A 14,207-nucleotide genomic window follows, 5' to 3' on the forward strand; every position below is an offset into this window, starting at 1 on the left:
CGCGGCTGTCTGCATAGGAGTGCGTATTGTAATGCACTCCTATGCAAACTTTCAGTGGCGGAAATCCCGCGGGATTTCCGCCCGTGTGCAGGCGGCCTTAACAATTGAAACATGTGAAAAAACACGTGAGAAAATATACAGCGATGCATTTTTAAAGCACAATGCAATTACTGGAAAATCACAAAAAAAAAAAGAATGCGATATAGGTCTGATTTTCTTGAACCTATGTCACATTTATCAACTTACTTACAGTCTGAGGGTGTATTTACATAGGCGTATGTGTTTTTACGTGTGCTTGCCGGTGCCGTAAGAGCGCATGAACGAATGCACAAATCTAACGTTTGTGCGCCCGTTCAGATGGCACAGGCCCGGCACATACGCCGAGGCCGTGATACCGTTGGGCGTGGGGAAACAGTTTAGCTCTGCTAAGCGGGCTCCCCCTTGCCGCCTCACCTCCTCTCTCCTCCCCTCCGGCTCTTTACAATGGGAGGGGGTGGGATAGGGGCAGAGCTAAGCTCCCGCCCCTTATCGGCAGCCAGCAATCGAAGGGGTGGAGCTTAGTTCCACCCTCCTCCCCCCCCCCATTGCAAACAGACGGAGGGGAGGAGAGAGGAGGGAAGAAGAGGGAGGGAGTTTAGCAGTCCCGCTGCTAAACTCCCTTCAACCTCCCTTTCCGGACGCTGTCATTGGCTCTCATAGGAGTCTATGCAGCGGCCGACGTATTCCAGGCAGAAAGGGCTATCCTTCCTGCCCGGTGCTATATTGGCCAGCTGGGCACTTGGAATCCAATGCATCAGATCATAGCACACATCAGCCGGCCGTGAAAACAGCGTTCAATATGCGCTCGTGTAAATAAGCCCTGAGAGTGAGGGAGGACAGCTGAATAGCTCAGAACAAAGCTGATAGAGATTGCCTCCTCAGTAAGCATGGAGATAGAAAATAAATGATTACAGAAATGATAGGATCTACATCCAATACAAATCTACTGCTGCTGGAAAAACGTTACTTTGTGGTAGGTATGATTAAGTGCATGTGTCTATAGCCGATTATAAAATGTTATTGCTCTCAGTATGGCTGCTTTCACAGCTGTGCTAGAGCCCAGTTCAGGGTTTCTGTCTCTGCTCTATTTTTGGAGAAGAGATACTGAAATAAAATGGAAAAAAAACATCCGCCTTTTTTCCATTGATTTCAATGGGGTTTAAAAAAAAAAGTAACCAAACAGAAGGGGTTAAATAAATCCTAAAATAGCACTGCAGACTGCACTATTCTCCTGTCCCAAAAAACTTAAACATAACAGAATGGAAGCAAACTGAAGCTTTGGGGGGGGAACAGATTTACTTTTTTCTGTTTAATTTTAGTTTCTCTCTTCCAAAAATGGAGCAGAACTGAGCCTTAACGCAGGTGTGAAAGCAACCTAAGAGAAGCACAATAATCTTGCAGATGTTATACGTTTTAATGGCTAGCAAAAAGACATAATATTACAGCAAGCTTTTGAGGTTGCTTAAGTCTCTTAGTCAGGCTGGTATTGCGGTAGGTAGGCCTGGGAAGGAAATGGTTAAATGACAATGTTTATGTAAAGCGTTAACCAAGCCCGGAAAGTACTCAGACCCTGCATGGTTTCAGATCGAGATAAGGGTTTCTATAAATGTTAAAAACCATGAGTTATATTCCCTTCAGTAGCTTCTTGTATACGTAGGAAATATACTTATATCTGTATCTTAGTTAAAAGGTAGCATAAGATGGTAGAAGAGGTAGAAGACTGCCTAAATATTGGAATTACGGTGGAACAGAAGTGTGTGATAACATGTAAACCAATCATAACCTGTCATATTTGCATAAGAAAATAAAAGTAAAGGCCCATTTACATGCAGCGATGATCGCTCAAAATTGCTAAAAAGCGATCGTTTGAGCCATAATCATTGCGTGTAAACACGCGGCCGTCATGCACTGTTAGCTGATCGTTAAATTCTGGTCAACCTAAAAATCGGCCTGCGGTCTTATCAGGACCGCACACTGAGTTCTCCATGGGTAGTGCTGCTAGCATTGTTTTCCGTCGGAGAACAAAGGATCTGAAAGCAGATAAGAGCCTTCCGGCTATTAATTACATTCAGCTAAGCCTTTATTTGCACACTAATAAGCTATTAAGTAGCTGAGTAGCTACTTAATAGTTTATGCAAAATGATCGCTCAAAGCTTTCACTCAAACTGTCGTTTGAGCGATCATCGCTCCGTGTAAATGGGCCTTAAGTCTTGCTATATAAAGTACTCCTTTTGTTTGTTCCGGGCACCCAGTTTTTTGAAATGAGACTTCACTGGGTGCATGCTGGCATAATAAAAACCTGATTTCCTAATGAAATAAGTCTCCAGGGTTCTCTGTTCCCACTGCAGTATAACAGAATATATATGAATAAACACACATACAGAATAACAGAATACGTTTGGAGAGTTACGGTACCTTTACACGCAAGTGCCCAACAACCATCCCACTGATTATTGCTCCAGTGCATTCACACAGCAGCAATAGTCGTTCAGAGAATGGAGGCAGAGTGCGACGGAGATTTCGTCTGGCCGCCTGCCTCCGTTCACTGCAAACATCAACGATCATCCATGCACAACTGCCTGTTTATATGGACCCATAGTGGCTTGGTTCTTGGGTGAGTTAAAAAACAATCAACTCTGATAAGTGAGTAATTTCATGCTCAGTGCTCAGTCAGTGACTGCATGTGCACAGGACAACTATAGTCTGAATTTGCTGTCTCCAGCAACTATTTGGGCAATAATCGCCATATGTAACAGTACATTAAATCCTTAGGGCCCCTTTACACGCAGATATATTCTTTTAAATGACTGAAAGATTGAAAAATTTAGCAATCTTTTTGCATAAAGTATTAATGGCCATTAGTGGCCATTAACACTTTATAATCTTCATTTGTATGTTAAAGGTCCAGCATGAGTTGTTTGCAGAGCCCAGCATGTGTTTAAACACACACCCAGCTGTGCAAATAGCATCTGCACATTCCATACTTCTCTCCCGGCTTGTATAGACATGCATCTTACGTCATCCTAAATAGAGGGTAAAGGTGGAGTGATTTGCACCAAGGCCTTGTAATAGATTTGGTGCATTTTGGACTAATTGTCAAAGCTCTTCCATATTCGTAGTCTGCAGGCTACTATATTGGTTCTCATATTCTGCTGTAATAGATACATATTTGAAATGGAATAGGGTGGTGTTAAGTTATGGCGTGGCAGTGACAGACGGAGGTAGAGACAGCACTTAAAAAAAAAACACAAAACTTTACTGAACCAAGTAAACTGGTTTTACTGCATAGAAGGGCACGAATTACTTAAATGTCATGTATTTAAAACACGATTCATATATCTTGAACCGAACCTGAACAAGTCACAGGCACAACATAATTATTGTTGATATGAGATGACAACTTTGATGATGGTAGCCTAGAACGAGACCGCCCCGTAGCGGCTGCACATTTCCACACAAGACGCATAATGTCGCTGACATCACTTTATCCAATTTACCTCAGGTCTATCTCCAGCTTGGACACACTTACTCATTATGCTTGTTGTTCTCTTACAGCGAAAATGAATCATTCCTCTGCTACCCGCGGACTCTGGAACACCACGTTGTCTTCACCTTTAGCATAGCTCCCAGCACAATTCACACAGTCCGTTAATAATGAACACTCTTCCATGTCTTGCAGTATCCAATAACGATTACCTGCACTTTTGTAATAATATCCTATAAAAAGTCAGTTCCTAACAGCACAAATCTCTATCCCTGGTCAGCAGGCCTGCTAACTATCTATTATCGCTTCCTAGTGTGCATACGGTGTGGCTTTCAACGAGGCCGGCCTCACTTATGAATGTGGCGTGGTGGTACTATCATTGAAGCGACAGCTATGGCTCCCAGTGTTTTGCAGATCATCTCACCTCTGCTTAGCTCCTGTTCTTAAGCCCCTAGTTGTCAGAGCCTTTTGACAATCTTCTGTTTTTGGCAACTGATCATCAGCGACCTCCACCATTTCAACAAGCGATTCCGTTGAGTCATTCTCCAGGCTACTTGCTCACATGGCTGCTACTGTGCCTGGTCTGGTGCTGCATCACCAAGAGCTGTGACGCAGCTCTTCAGCTTTTATAGCAGGCACTTGAGTGTCTTTGCTCAGTAGACCCGCGGTCAAGTTGGGACATTCCTCCATATTACAGGCAATACATTTGTCTAAGTAGGGCAAAAGGGGGTCTTACTTTTATGGGTTATAAAAGTTTGATTGGTGGGGGGTCTCACTGAGACCTCCACCGATCCCAAGAGCAGGGGTTCTTTGTCACTCTCTTCTCATCACTGTGGGATCGCTAAACCAACCTAAGGTTCTGTCAGATGGAATGGAGCCATGGTCATCCACGCTCTTACAACCTCTTGTCCTCAATATTCCTGGTTACATTCAAGACTCTAAAAATCTTTTGAGACAACTAGAGTGTTTTTCCTGGCAGCCCAGTTATATATGAACTCTCTGTACACGGTTAATTGGCTACACTAGCGTTGGGGTGGTTTTTGGAGGGATTTAGTAACTATACCTGTGATTTGATATTTTTTCCAATAAGATCAGTGTGCTACTTACTCTCTCACAAATTATACAGCTTCTATGGCAGATTTATTCTTCAGTTTGCTGGGGCCAGTATGCCCAACTTCACACGGGTTGGTGCAATGTTGCGTTCACCAACACGCGATTTCCCTCGGACGCGATGTCTCCCACTGTTCTCATAACTTTTATGGCTTGTGGGAATGACACTACCTCTCTACAATGACAATCCCTTAGATCCAGTTCTTGCCCGGTATTACCGGTTATTCATTTGGTCTGGGGATGTGGTGGCGGTACCACAGCTAGAACTGTATTTCAATAATTAGGGTTAATACTTTCCTTTTCTTTCCATGCATTCTCTATCTTTTATCTAGATTTGCAGTTCAGCACTGGCCTTGATCATAAACAAGAAAGTTTAAATACAAAGAAAAAACAAAAAACACCTAATAGTACAATGGGGTTAGATGCTTCATCATGTCATCAAAAGTGTTCTAGTATTGGAGCTGCTTCGTGTAAAACTTAACCATTCTATCACTAATGAATTAAATAATTGATAAAACGATTTATTGCTTAAAAGAATGCAAATATCCATCATGGATATTAAGGGGTCAGTCACATGGGCGGCGATCCACGCGGTAAAACTCCCGCACCGCGTGTGGACGAAAATCCGCATGACCAGCTCCATTGCCATCAGTATGTTCTTTTTTTGACAGGTGCAGACGTTTTTACACGCGGATCGCTGATATTCACATACAAACACCCGTGTGACTGAGCCCTAACCCTTTAACACTTCAGTAGAGATGAGCGAGTATACTCGCTAAAGGCAATTGCTCGAGCGAGCATTGCCTTTAGCAAGTATCTCCCCGCTCGAGACGGAAGGTTCGGGTGCCGGCAGCGGGCAGGGAGCTGTGGGGGAGAGCGGGGCGGAACGGAGGGGAGATCTCTCTCTCCCTCTCTTCCCCCCCGCTCCCTCCTGCTGACTGCCGCTACTCACCGCTCCCCCGCACCGGCACCCGAACCTTCCGTCTCGAGCGGGGAGATACTCGCTAAAGGCAATGCTCGCTCGAGCAATTGCCTTTAGCGAGTATACTCGCTCATCTCTACACTTCAGGAGTTACAGTTAAGTCCTGCAAGTTTGGGGTATGTATGAAGTAATACATCGGGGCTGCCGGTAACCGCCTACAACAGCTCCAAAAAGCCGTGCGACTCATCGGAGCTGTTAACCCTTTAAATGCCGCCATCAATTCTGGCAGTGGCATTTAAATCCCCCGACCGCTGTTCTGGGGGCGCGTACAGCCCTCCTCGATGAAGTTTCCATGCAGGTGTCATAGCAACCGTGGGCCTTCTGAAAAGCCACAGGGCTATCATAGCAGAATGCCTATCAAGCCATGCCCGTGGGGTGGCTTGATAGAATGCCTGTCAGATCCCAGTATGATGTAATGCTCATACTGCAGGAGCAAACAAAGCATGTTCTTGTCCCCTCTGTATTTTTTACGCATATAGCAAGCCCTCATACAGCTACGTCGATGGATAAATAGAGTTATGATTTTTTGAAAGGGGGAGGAAAAAACAAAAATGGAAGAAAACGCCAAATCCTTAAGGGGTTAAACAGAGCCAAATCCATTGTAAAACAATAGGGATCGATCTCACACAAACAGATTTTATTTGCGGAATCCACAGTCGCCGTCTGCGTGAAAGATCTGCAATAAATGCGGGCATTGAAAGGCATGTATTTTCCAATTTTGCTTCACACTTGCGAGTACCAATTCTGTATTCCACGAACAGAAGAAAAATCGCGACATGGTCTATTTTAGTGCAGATTCAACACATACGGCCTCAGTAGATGTCTATGGATACGAGCGATCCGCAGCCCATACACAATTACATTGCGTATTGGCAGCGGAAACGCTCACAAATTGATAGGAAAATAGATAGAAAGCCAGAATGCCAGCTGGAGGGGAGTGAGGGAGAGCTTCCTTCTGCGCTGATGATACGCTCTGCACACATGTACACCAGCGCGGAAGAAAAATCACATCCAAAATATTCCGCGACCATATCTCTAAGACTGAATGCACACAGCTGGGTGGGATCCTGCAGCCGAATCCGACCCTGTGCCTGGCCAGGGACCCCTGCGTTGCTGTCCAGATTCTTGTTCTCTGTACTGCGGATGTGCCGGCCGGCGCACATGCACCGTACAGATAATGATGCGCCGTCGCTAGGTGGTGACACGGATCCCATGGCCTTTCCGCAATGAAGATTGTGGAAGGGCCGCAAATCAAACGGCTTTCATTGACTTCATCTGTACAGAATCCGGCTCAAAATAGAGCATCCTGCGATTTTCACTCCGCAAGTGGAAAATTGCAATTGATTTCCGCTCATGGACATGGAAACCGCTTTTACATTGCATGCTATGGCAGGTATTTGCTACAGAATCCAGAGGCAGACGCCTGCTCCAGATTCTGCAATGTAAATCCGGCCATGTGAAGGCGGCCTACAATATTTATTTTATGTGTCACTGGCAATTCATTCAACATTAAACAATATAATTCTAAGACTCATTGTTGGCTGCACGACATGCAGTTTAACCCCTTAGTGAACACACTGTTTTGCTTTTTTCCTTCCCCCTAAAAAATTGTAACTCGCTGTATGAAGGCTTGTTTTTTTGCGGGACAAGTTGTATTTTTCAATGGTGCCATTTAATGTACCATATAATGTACTGAAAAACTTTAAAAAGTCAAAAGAAATGGAAAAAAAAACGACATTCCGCCATCTTTCAGTGCCTCTTGGTTCTACGGCGCACAAACTGCAACAAAAACGTCATGATAACTTTATTCTATGGGTCAGTACGATTACTACGATGCCAAATTGTATAGTTTTTTTTTTGCTGTACTACTTATATATATTTTTTTAATTATTTTCTATCTCCATCTTCTGCGCACGATAACTTTTTATTTTTCTGTCGATATAGTTGTGCGAGGGCTCATTTTGTGCAGTACGTCCTGTTGTATCGTTTTGTACCATTTTTGAATACTTAGGACTTTTTGATCCCTTTTAGATTTTTTCTTGGAAACAGGGTGACCAAAAAAGCACATTACTGGCGTTTTTTGTTTTTTTTTTCGGACGACGTTCAGCGTGTGCGGTAAATACTTCATTACTTTTCTAGATCGGACTTTTACGGACGCCAAGATACCAAATATGTATTTTTGTTTTATTATTTAGATTTTTTATTGTAAATATGGCAAAAGAGTTTTTTTTACTTTTATTACTTTTTTTTTTAAATAATTAATAAAACTTTATTGTTCTTATTTTCACTGTTTCTTTTAGTCCTCCTGGGGGACCACAACTAGTGATGCTTAGATCGCTTATGCAGTATGATGTAATACCATAGCATTACATCATACTGCATTCTGACAGGCAGCCTATTAAGCCACCCAACAGGGATGGCTTGATAGGCATTCTGCCATGACAGCCCTGCATCATCTGTAAATATAGATATTTTACTGTGCAATCCCTCCACAATTTTGTTAATAAATATATTAAAAATAATAAGTCCCAATATTGCCCACTGGAGAACCCCACTAGTAACCATGACCTAATCAGAGTATGTACCATTAATAACCACTCTCTGCTTTCTATTATTAAGCCAATTACTTACATTTTCACCCAGACCAAGCATTCTCATTTTATATACCAACCTTTTATGCAGCACAGTATCAAATGCTTTGGAAAAGTCTAGGTACACAAGATCCAGTCTAGAACGTACCTCGCAGAAGCTAATCAGATTGGTTTGACAGGGAAAATTCCTCAAACTCATACGGATATGGATTTATATAGCTATTTACATTGAGGTACACCATGATAACATCTTTTAGAAACCCCTCAAACCCACAATAAAGGTTAGACATACCGGCCTGTAGTTTTCAGTCTTGCTTTTTGTCCCTTTTTGAATATCGGCACCACATTTGCTATGCGCAAATCCAGTGGAACAGACCCAGTTACTAAAAGGTTCCTAAATATAAGAAACAGTCGGTCATTTTAATCTTTTTAAAGAGGCTCTGCGCTTCTTCCTGAGTTAGACTGGTGACATTTAATAGAGAGTTTGCTTTATCACTGTTGCGTTCATCCTGGACTGCTGTCAAACTCATTTAGAGATTTGGCACTGGAGCAGTTAGGTTGGGCGTATTAGCTTGCTGTACAGGTAGCTAAATGTAGGAGCAGAAAGAAATGAGAGGAAACAATCAGAATTGGGCACACTGAACTCCTAAGGCAGAACCCACCTCACAGCAGAGCACCCGTCCCAAAAGGGGCAACCCCATTACTTCCATGAAAACAGGTCCAAAGTCCGAGGGGAACCAGAGTACAGATAACCAGGGACAACAATAACTGACAGTAAATAAAAGACAAGGACACAGAATACAAGTCAAACAGATACACAGGAGCCAAACAGGAGAACTGAGCAAGCTGACTTAATCAGAAACACTAAAAATAAGCAGCAACTCCCAGCCAGGCTGAACTAGGTTATATAGGGAGTGTGAAGAAATGGATTGGCTGACAGAGCTGTCAATCACCAGCCACTACCTCTGCTAATAGCTCCAGGACTAATTAACCTTAACTAGCCAGGAAAGAAGATATTAACCCTAGCTAGTCAGGATAGAACCCATAGTAGTAAAGGTGTGCTGGCAATGACGTGACAATCGCTCCGCATTTCATCTGACATTTCATTTCCTGAGTGAATACACTTGCGAAAAAAGGATTTAACAGATTTGCTTTCTCCTCATCACTCTTTTACTATTTTTCTCTTATTACCTTTTAAAGGGATTTTAGTTCTTTTTCACTGCCTTCTTGTTTTAGTATTTTAAACGCTTTATTTTTGTTGTTTATTGCTTTATTGGCCACTTTAAATCTTTGGGAGCCCCATGTGGCACGGAGTGTTAGGGCAGCAGAAATGCAGTCCTAAGCTCTCACTCACAACGCAAGGCTGCAGGTTCCATCCCCACTTGGTTAAGGTAGCCAGCTCAAGGTAAAATCAGTACCCTCATTTTACAATGGCAACCCACCCCACAAAAACAGTCTGCCAAAAAATGTCACAATATGACATCACCTGAGGAGTCAGTCATGACTCGGTGCTTGCACCAGAGGACCTTACCTTTACCTTAAATCTTAATTAAGCCACATTGGTTTTCTCTTATTTCTAGCCATTTTATTTCTGTGAGGTATAAACTGCTCACATTAAGTATTTAAGATGCTTTTAAAAATGTCCCATTTACTGTCTGTATTCTTTATTTCTGAGGACATTGTCCTAGTCAATAAGGTTAAGGGCACATCCATTATTCTGTCAGATCTACTGGTTAATGTTAAGTCCAAAATGTCTGTCCCTCTAGTTGGGTCCTGCACAAGTTGAGTAAAGTAATTATGTAATTATACTTGACAGAAACTTGTAACCTTTATAAGATCTGCAGGTTTCAGCTTCCGAGTTTATATTCAGATAGTTAAAGTCCCCATAATAATTACATTATTGTGATTTGCCACTCCACCTGTTAGGCCGCCTGCACACGAGCGTTCCGCATTCCGCTAGTGGATTTTCACGCGCATATGGTACCTAAATGTGCTTGCGGATAGGTGTGGATGCGTGAAAAATCACGCGCGGATATACGCGGATGTGTTGCGGAAAAAAACGCGCAGAAAAACCAGCAGACGCCCCTTATTGTAAACCCAACCCCTAGAGAACTGCCCATTCCTTGGAAAACAGCTTAAAAACCAACACCCAGACTCCGTTTTGTCCCTCTTGCTTGTGCGAGCACCGTTAAATTATTCTGGAACATGCTTTCACCCGGTGAGCAGATGTCTTTGTGGGCATGGTTGATCCATGTAACTTTTTTCAGGCGCTTCTCCAGCGTGACTTTATTTCAGTCACTGCAAAAAAATTCACAAGAGGAATTCATTACTACAGATTTTGCGTTCTTACATCCTGCATTGGCAAGAAATACTACCTATCTCCCTCTACACATTGCGGGTGTCTGCTGAACAAGGCTATTAACCCAATAAATGCCGCTTCAGTGGCACCAGTGGAAAATACAACTGTTCCCGCAAAAAACAAACAGGGAGGGCTTAGTAACTTGGGCGCATCCTGGCGGCTGATGCACCCGTCTTCCTGCACAAGACGGCCGCAATGCAGGATGGACGTCTTTCCACAGAGCTGGAGGAAAGAACACAAGTCCGGCAATGGAGCCGGTCATGTGCTCTTTTCTGCCAGCGTTGCGGAGAGTCGTCCGTCCTGCAGTGTGACCGTTTTGGTATCGCTGCATCCGTAAAAGTCTGATCTATCAAAGTAATGTATAATTTACCCTGCACGGTGAATGTGGTCAAAAAAAATAAAGAAACTACGCCCGAAATGCACTTTTTCGGTCACCCTATTTCCGAGAAAAAATGTAATAAAAGGCGATCAAAAAGCCAACTGTATGCGAAAATGGTACCAACAGAAACGTCAGGACATACCGCACAAAATGAGCCCTCACACAACTATGTCGCCAAAGAAATAAAAAAGTTATTGCACGCAGAAAATGGACACAGAAAATAATTTTAAAAAATTAAATATCTTTAAAAAAAAATACAAGTACTACAGCAAAAAAAAATACTATATAAGTTTGGTATCGTAGTAATTGTACTGACCCATAGAATAAAAATATCAGGTCGTTTTTGTTGCACTTTGCGCGCTGCAGAAACAGGACGCACCGAAAGATGGTGGAAAGTCTTTTTTTTTCTCTCCAATTACAATTTTTTTAAGGTTTTTCAGTAAATTATATGGTACAATAAATAGTGCCATTGCAAAATACAACTCGTCCCGCTAAAAAACAAGCCCTCATACAGCGACGTCGATGGATAAATAAAGGAACTACGATTTTTTAGGGAGTAGGGGAAAAAAAAGGAAAAAAGCAAAAAAGCTCCGTCACTAAGGGGTTAAAAGTGGGGATGGAAAAAAGCACAATAAAAACAAAAGTAAAACTGCTTGGCCACTAAGGGGTTAAAACGGGAAAAAAAGGGACATTTGAAGCAATAGCGAATAATACTCACGCAAGTTCTTCTTTTCCGCTTCTATTGCGTTCGTCCAGGCATCCCCATAAACCTGAGCGGAGAGTTGAAGCCAGGATTGTTCCTTTCGATTCTTGTTTAAGTACTCTGGGGAGTTACTGTCCCATATGCTAGGGAAGTCCTGCATCATTGCGACAAGTTTGCCCATGTCGATCTTTATTCGTTACGCCTGGTGGCTGGTGGCTGATGGCTGGTGGCTTGTGGCAGGCTGGTGGCTTGTGGCTGCAGGCTGGTGGCTGCTGGCTGCTGTCTGGTGGATGAGGTGACTGGAAGGGCAGTGCTGCTGCTGAAATTTGCCTGTGAAGCTCTGTGCTGTGTGTTGGGACGCCTCCTACCACGCCTACTTCCTGTAGTCATAGCAACCAGTGACTCCATCCGCAGCTGCACTGCGGATGTACTGCGTGAAAAACGCACCCATTCACTTGTATTGGAGGCTTCACGCACAGAATCCGACCCAAATTAGAACAGGTCGCAGATTTTTTCAAGCGCGTGAAAAAACGCGATACACATCCGTCCGTCTGGGGACAACTGCGGATCCTCATAGGAGTATATTGGCTGCGGTCTGGGGCGGACAATATGCCTAAAATAACGCGCTAGAAATTCCGTTCGTGTGCAGGCACCCTTAGTCTTACTAGATTTTCTGTTGTATTTGATGGCCTACAGAAAACCCCTGTGAGGATTTTTCTACTGTTTTTCCCTCCATGTATCTCTACCCATAGAAATTCCACATGTTTATCTCCCTCCCATATATCCCAAAGACCAACCCTTTCCCTTTTCAGCTTTTTTTATCCCTTCTAAGCAAACTATAACCCTGTAAGTTAACCAACCAGTCACAGATTTCTTCTGTTATTCCCACTACATCATAGTTTTCCTCAGACATAATTCCAGTTCGTCAACCTTTGTGGTCAGACTTTTAGCATTAGCAAACATACAGTTTAGAAAGTTTGGGTTATTTTTTTATTTTAGGTGTATCCCTATTAACTGTTCTAACTGTACTAATCCCTTCCACCATTCAACCTCCATTTCCATTCCTTAGACCCAGATCTCTGTTTACACTATCTTCCTTCTATCTTTCTAGTTGCCCTCCCCCCAGTATATTCTTATCCATGGCTGGGATTTTTGCCAATTTGTGTATTAATTAAAAATAGAGTCCAACAAATCGTCCAAGAGGGTGCACAATAATAACTTTTGAGAATTCCATAAGCCTCAGTTCCTCAAGGCCTTTCAGTTCGGCACAAGTAGTCTTAAAATGCAATATACAGCGCTGATCAGCGTGACATACATTTACAGAATACAAGAAATGATATATCTAAAAGAAAACATATATCTAAGGAGACGTTATTTTAACAGGGTGCATCAACATATGGCAAATTTGTTGTTGAACTTCCACAGCAGAAAAATCTGCAGCATATCTACACCAAAAAATTCTGCACCCTTTGGTACTGATTTTGGTGCAGATTTTCAGCAGATGTCATCTCTTTGGTTAAAGTGGTTGAAAATTCTTGCAGTTTCCCACTGATATATGTGTCAATGTCCATACAAAATAATGCAGATTTTGTTGTGGATTTGCTGTGGATTTTTTCCACGGCAGAAGATCCAGAGTAAATCTACTACATGTGAATATGCCCAAAGGGTGGGCCACTATTCATAGGCCTATTCATGAGGTGACATTTTAACAATGTTTTACCTAGTTTTCTTACTATGATGGAGAGGAAGGACACAAAAAAAAATTCAGATATGGTGCCATCTAACCTAAATTCAGCCCTGATAATAACCACAAAAAAGGAAGGTTCTTGGCTCACAATTTGATCAAATTATGCGCGTCCACGTAAACCTCACTGGATGTAGACACCTCTCTTTGGGCAAAAAAGTTTCCTCATTAATGGGAAAGCTGGATACCGATATACTAAAAAATCTAACTCTTTTCAGACCGTTTTGCATGCACTCTCCCGTAGACTTCTATAGGACAGTGTGCGCACAGTGGTCTAAAAAGAGTCAGATTTTCAGACCACGTGCAGACCTCATTGGGCGACAGTGTGGGAGCCCGTGAGTATAAAAAAAAAAGACATCCCCCGGCTCCCTGTCATCTACCTGAAGAGCACCATAATTTATTTTATAGTGCTGTTCAGTAGTAACAATGTCCCTTTAAGGAATTACTTAGAATGCAAATCCCTAACAGTCGCTGCAAAGGTTTATGTTTAATCCTTTTATTAATTTTAAAGTTGTAACATAACAAATAGAGAATTCAAAAGTAATAATTACAATTAACTGTAGCAGTGTCGCCGAAGGACCAACTATTTATACTAAGGATAGGACTGTGACCTGGGGTGAAAGTCCATACAGTCCTCAGAGGTCCTCAGCTTGTATATAAATTCCACATCGGAGTTAAGATTCCTTCTGGAGTGTTTACTTAACTTTTTAGCTCAGAGTGGCTCTGTGTTACGAGGGTTTTTCAGAGGATGTCTTGCAAATACCAGAACACTGCTTAATATTAACTAAAATGGTTGTTAATAGAGATGAGCGAGCA

The 14,207-nt window shown here is 42.6% G+C and overlaps 1 protein-coding gene across 2 annotated transcripts in view; it reads right to left on the reverse strand.

Moving 5' to 3' along the window:
- LOC136610503 (leukotriene C4 synthase-like) overlaps nucleotides 1-14,207 on the reverse strand; it is a 76,777-nt gene that overhangs the window by 48,054 nt on the left and 14,516 nt on the right. Inside the window, exon 2 of one of the 2 annotated variants that reach the window (XM_066589733.1) lies at nucleotides 8,499-8,600. The exons of the other annotated variant lie outside the window; for it this stretch is intronic. The gene's annotated coding sequence lies outside the window, so the exon portion shown is untranslated. The remainder of the gene's footprint in view (nucleotides 1-8,498; nucleotides 8,601-14,207) is intronic. 2 annotated transcript variants of the gene reach the window in all.

This window comes from Eleutherodactylus coqui, chromosome 2 (assembly GCF_035609145.1).
Source record: "Eleutherodactylus coqui strain aEleCoq1 chromosome 2, aEleCoq1.hap1, whole genome shotgun sequence".
Taxonomy (NCBI): Eukaryota; Metazoa; Chordata; class Amphibia; order Anura; family Eleutherodactylidae; genus Eleutherodactylus; species Eleutherodactylus coqui.